General features: G+C 39.2%; 1 long non-coding RNA gene across 1 annotated transcript; it reads right to left on the reverse strand.

Annotated features, from left to right (window-relative positions):
* Positions 1-256: 256 nt before the first annotated feature.
* LOC114065549 lies at positions 257-5,663 on the reverse strand. Its single transcript, XR_003572999.1, has 3 exons — positions 4,749-5,663; positions 2,508-2,510; positions 257-270 (listed from the first exon to the last, which is right to left on the reverse strand). It is a non-coding gene; the product is annotated as an uncharacterized LOC114065549 (long non-coding RNA).
* Between the last annotated feature and the right edge of the window lie 752 nt (positions 5,664-6,415).

A 6,415-nucleotide genomic window follows, 5' to 3' on the forward strand; every position in this document is an offset into this window, starting at 1 on the left:
TAACTGCCAGTGTTGACAGCTTAGTTTTATTTGCAAACATGGACTGCTCCCTTAGGCACAATTCCTTTGTTATTGCTGTTTCTAAGCCACATGGAATTATGCAACAGTCATGAGAGTATCTACTGTCTTATGTCATATTTTAATCCTTTTTGTAATTAGCATTTGTTCTTATATACGTTTTCAGAACTCAGATATTAGTAGTTAGTTGTACACTGAACCTACTGGGAGCAGATGAAGCTTGCCTCTGTTCCACAGAATGCAAAAAGACCACTGAGTAGAAAACAATTGCATTTTGAACTGCACTTTATTGCCTCCACACAGGAAGACAGGATCATAGTAAGAAATGCTTTTGCTAATAAATAAATGGAGCATTCATACCTCAACAGTCTTTTGAAGTTAAAACTCCCGCATCATCTTGAGAATAGATATTCTTTTAAACCATGCAACTCCTCTGAAAGCAATCACAGGACAGCACTTTTCAAGGGCAGAAGCTGCAGTGGACTATTTTCAGCTCTAAAAATAAGCAGATATAGTTCTGTTGAAGTTGTACGGCTTGGTACAAAGGTTCAATTTGATTTCCGGATTGGGATTCAAATTTTTCAAAATGTGGGGAGTTACATTTCTTCTGCAGTATTTGCAGCTCAATAGTGAACAGCCTTGCTCATGGTGAATAGGAGGAAAAAAAGGAATAATGTGTTTTTTGCACCAGTACAATTTACACACTGTCAGGTTGGCTTTTTTCCTGCATGTTCCAATCTCAGGGCTACTTCGACCTAATGCTTTCACATCTGTGACACTGCTTTTTCAACTAGAGCCTGAGGTTGGGCCTGTGTTGGAGGATTAATGAGCCTGTGCTGAGCTTGGTGCTGCCTTGGTGGCACCAGGACTTGAGCAAGGCAGTTAGAACTGGTATGTTCGCAGTGTGCCTGAAGTTTGGAGGTACACAGGCTTAGCTTTGAAACTCCTTTCTTAAGCAAAAGCCCTTGCTCAGCTTTAATGATTGAGCTCTTAGTTCTCCTCCCTGATATCCTCTCCTACTCTGAAGAGATCAGACTGGTTTTCCTTGAGAAGTTTCCATGGCATGTTTATGGCCATAATACTTTATTTTAAGGCTGACAAACTAGCATTGCTGCAGTGCAGTACAGTCTCTGTTTTCCTTTCAGTAGACCAAAGGGTTTGTTTTTGTTTTGGGGTTTTTTTGTTTTGGTTTGGTTTGTTTTGGTTTGGTTTTTTAAGTTTTCTCCATTTCAGACTCCACGTGTGGCTGCTCAGGAGAATGACATTTCTCTCTTAAAGGAGATACGTGAATTCAGATGTCAGAATATTTGAGTTGTGAGAGACTGGGAGTTGAACAAGTGCCTTGAGACCTGTATCACTTTTGATGATTTGTCTGGCACAGGAAAGGGCTGTGATTCTCATTTTTCTGTGTGATGGCGAGTTCTCCAGAGGGAACATCTGTTTCAGACAGAAAAAATAACTGAAAACTTCTTCATCCTGTAACTGGCCATGCCACTGCACTGCTGATCAAGAAGAAAAGATGACGAAAAAATTCTTTCCTCACCTATCCTACTTCTGTGGTGAAAATCCATTTATTTCAGAGAAGGAATTTTTTATTTAAATCTGTATCTCTAAGAAACAAGTCAAACTTGTCAGTCCTGTGATTCAGTTTACTCATCTGTACAACTGACAACATGTTTCATCCTTAGCTGAGGAGTGTGGGTGGAGGCGAGTAATTTGTAATGTAAGAGAAAGAAAAAATAGTTTGTGCAAAGAATGATTGTTTTTGAAATGCTAGTTATTAAATATAATCTGTTTTGAGTAAAAGCCTTGGTATGTCATAAGGCTTTGTTGCAGTGACTAACACATTTTTATGGACATTCCAACTCTGAACCCTCCTTTTAAGTTTCCGGCCCTGCAGTAATGGCCTTCAGTCTGTGTTACAGGAATATTATTTTGTTGTATAAATGCTGTCAAAGACTGTGTTTTTACTAATTGTCTTGGACTACAATGCCAGCATTTGGTAGCCCAGTGATACTTTACCATTTATGCCAACATAAGCTGTTTTCCACACACATCTTTTGTAAACTTTCCCCCTCAGATCTTTTGTGCACCTTAGTGATGTTTAAGTATTTGTACACAAATAGCACACAACTTTGTGTGCTATAGTTGAGTCTGTCTCTACAGATGCCAAGGATGAGCTAGTCAGTGATCTACCACTAGAGCCAGGCTGACATCATGCCTATAATGTTGTGGAAACTATGATGTCATTGGTATGTTTGGTAATTTGGCTGATGCCTTGGTTGTGTGTCTGCCATTGTTGCTGTGTGGAACATGACACGAGATTGGGCTGTGTTCTTGAGCGGGACATGGACCACTGTGCAAGTGGAAAAACTTGCACAGGTGCCTTTTCTGAGATTTTTTTGATCGTACAGCACTTGTGACCACTAAGTGATCATTTCTGGTAGAGAAAACTTTTGCAAGTCAAAATAAATTCCATGAGAAAGGACAGTCTCAGTATTTGAACTGTTTATTAAGAACACCTGGCGAGGTCTAGAATTATCATTAAATTCATCCCACAATCTTCACAAACCTCGCTTACAGCAGTGAAAATAATTCGTCACACAAAAGTGAAAATGTCACCACAGGAGAGAAGAAGGAGTTTCAAATCAGTGCAGATACTTAGGGGTTAGCACTTGCATCCTGTCCCCTTACGAGTGATGTTCTGTCTCGTAAAGTGGATACGAGCTGAAAACTAAAGGACAGATTTTTTCTGTGTAGCAACACTGCTATTTGGATACCCAAAGCTAATAACCAATTCAAATACAAATCTATTCAGTATTACCTTAGGCTATCATGTCAGAAATTTTGATTGATTCCCTTTGAAGTTATTTTTGTAAATTTTTAGCTGTAATTAGCACTTAGTTACTGAGCAAGCAGCTAGATTTGCAAAGAAGCTGAATCCCTTGGGTAGTGTTATCTGCTAAGTTCATTCAGGTGAATTTGAAGAGCTTAACAATGGATGCAGGGTGAGATTTGAAGACTTCTTCAACAAAATATAATTACATTGTAGTGTGTCTGGCTAAAATACTGACAGTATTTTTTCCCCTTTTTTTCAGTACATCCTTCCCCATCAGGGCATATGTCTGCTCTTCTGGTTTTGAAAATTGGTTTGTTGATATTATCCATGGAAACAAAATGTCTCCTGAGCATAAAGATGTAATTTCTTCATTTGTCCAGCTCTTCACAAAGGATTTTGATCAACAGTTTTAGATATTAAGACAAATTACATTTCTTAGTGCCCTTTTTGTGGCAAACATGCTGTTGCGGTGTTTTTTTCTGATGTGATATTAAAGGAAAGCAAGACAAATACTTCTCTAATGGCTTGTTATATCACCAAGATGATACTGAAAAATAAGTTTCTGTTGTCTGAGCTCAGTTAGTTTGTCTCGAAAAAGAACTGTCAGGGGAATTTAGCAAATTGTGGCTGTTTATTTCCTTGCAAGCAAAGACAAATGCAAATACTCTATTTCTGTCGTTTAAAGTTGTAGGATAATGATCTTTAACATTTCCATATTCTTGGTAACTGAGTGAAGTTAGATACATTTTATATTTCTACCTGTCAAATTATAATTGTGTATGTCCTATACATGGAAGAAAATAAAAGTTTCCCATGGTAGACAGCTTGCTTCTGTTTGACACCAAATACTTCCTCCACTGTCATTTTAAGGCCTAGAGACATCAGCCTAGCAACCTTTATTTGGTGTTTGTGAACTTGATGTTATTTTTGAAAAAGCCACAGGGAGAGTTTTTTTGTGAAATTGATTGAATTGATGTTCAATTCACAGATTTGTGAACTTGATGTTATTTTTGAAAAAGCAACAGGGAGAGTTTTTGATTTGACCTGAAGAACTTTGATGCAATTTATAAAATAAATTACTAAGAGAGAGGAAAAATAGAAAGTGCAAAAAGGGAAAATATTTCATGGGTATGTTAAGGAAAATGGACAGTTTGGAGTTAATACCATCAGGTGTCTGTGAAACTGGCTGTTGCTACTGTGTTAATGTACCTACTCATACAGTTTACTCAGTGCTGTGTAAAGAGATCTTTTTGGGATGTGATTCGTCTTTGTTTTGATCTAGATTTTGTTTTCTGAGTATTAGAACGCCCAGATCTTCTAACAGAGTGCAGACTTCAAACAAAAATTCAGTAGATGTAGGGTAGGAGATGAGTGGAACTACTGGTTTTTCTACTCCCTCGTGCTGTTTGAGTGTTTATCTGCCTGAGCTTTCTGAGAGCTTCAGGCACTAATAAAGGCTGAAGGGTATTTTTGTCATGTATTGGGTGAAATGAGTATAGATCCCACAAGCAATAGATAAGCTGGGTTGCTTATTCCTGGTAAATGAGCACTCAAAAGCTGCAAAGGCAACGCCACTGACTTTCAGAGTTGTTAATCCTCACTTAATAAGAACTTGCAAGAGCTTGTGTGGTTATTATTTTTATCAGTGACTTTGCAAAGCACAGGTTTAGAAAAGCCATCATAAATAGAGTGACCTTTGCCTCCCAGATCTCATTTCCCATCTTCACTTTCTATGCTAAAATGGCCATATAAAACTTCATAAGAATATTTGTTCTGCCTCGGTCTTGTAGACAAGGCAGTGCAGGCAGATGATGGAATAGATGGGGAATATTTATAGCAACAGATTTCTGGAACCCTTGAAGGATGTGAAAAGAGCACAACCCCCACACACAAAGTGGGAGGGGTTATTTTTCGTTGAGAAAGGCAACTTCTTGGGCCACATCTCCCTTTAGTATTGTCAAGACAAATGTTTGCTGTTTTGTTTTGTCATTTTATCTTCTGAGAGTGTCCTTTTTTTGGCTGCTGAAACGCTCTCCAGGAGGAACTCAAAGCTCTGGCCTAGGATTTTTATGCAGGTGTCTTGCCTTCCTGGTGTTGAGGATGGCTCTGGCCCCAGGAATGTAACGTTTTGCCCCTGTTGTAGATGTTGAATGCATCACTTCACTCTCCTTTGGAGATGAAGTAGTCATACACACTCACTTTTGTTTGTTCAGTGCTTGTAAAATGTCCGTTTTTATTTCTGTTGTCATTTCATGTGAGGATAAAGGTATTTTCCAAAGAAATTCGCAAGTAAAATAATGTTGACTAGTAGTTTTTAAATGTTTTATTTGCTATAGAAAGTGTCATTTTCTTCTTTGGATTGCAAGTGCTTCAGCACTACTGAAAATCCAATTAATCTTATAAAAGGAAGAGCACACTGATATTTGTAGGGAGGATGAAGAACGTAGGACAGAAAAAGGAAAGGATAATATTTATTTGCAGCCATAGTAATTATCACTGGGACAGTCTTGTTTCACGAGCTCTGTGATAAACACAATCCCTGTGAATAAATGGTTTTTATTCTGCAAGCAGCTCTTTTCTCCCTGAAACTGCACCAAGTCCACCCCGTGAGGCAGTGTTGGGATATTACAATGCCAGAGAAGCTGATTTTCAGGCAGAATCTGAAATCTAGGTCCTCACAATGTATTTCAGTATTTTGGTGGCAATACCATTAGCACGACATCACGTCTGTGTCTTTAATTCCCTGAGAGCTTCAGCTGGCAGGACCCGAGGGAATGGCATCAAGCTGTGCCAGGGAAGGTTTAGGCTGGATATTGTATATTCACCCAGAGGGTAGCTGAGTGCTGGAACATGTTCCCCAGGGCAGTGGTCACAGCACCAAGCCTGACAGAGTCCGAGAAGCATTTGGACAACACTCTCAGGCACAGGGTGTGACTGTTGGGGCCGTCTTGTGCAGGGCCAGGAGTTGGACTTCAGCGATTCTTGTGGGTCCTTTCCAACTCAGCATATTGTGTGATTCTTTTCATGTTCCCCTCATTTTGCCAGAATAGCTCATCTTCCTCTTTTGCAGAGGAACCTCTTGATGGTGAACATCTTTTCACAGATGGTAAATACAGGAGGGTGAATGGGCTTAATAGTCTGAGATGCTCAGAGAGCACAGTAGGTTAAGGGCATTATTTTCCCCTGTACTGACTGTTAAGCACACGGAGCTGATTTTTAGTGTACCTTTTCACATATGCACATGTACATGTGCATGTATACATGCAGTTAACCATGTAAGTTTTTAATAGGAAGGACCTCCACCTCTAAATCCCAAACCTGGCCTGTGAAATATCAGACTATTTACTGAGATCCACATATGCAAAGCCTGGAAGAAATGCAGATTTTGAGGAGCGTTTAAAGTGTATTGAGGCAGATGGAAATGAACATGCTGAATCATGTTGTGTTTTGGTGCATTTATACAGGTTATGCAGAGTTCTACGGGCCACATCTTGTTGGAGGATGGATGGATTCCTGTTACACTGCTAACACATAAAAGAATTGCAGGAACAATATCAT

Source organism: Empidonax traillii, unplaced genomic scaffold, assembly GCF_003031625.1.
Source record: "Empidonax traillii isolate 1590-97213 ecotype Southwest subspecies unplaced genomic scaffold, ASM303162v1 scaffold675:size783547, whole genome shotgun sequence".
NCBI classification, from domain to species: Eukaryota; Metazoa; Chordata; class Aves; order Passeriformes; family Tyrannidae; genus Empidonax; species Empidonax traillii.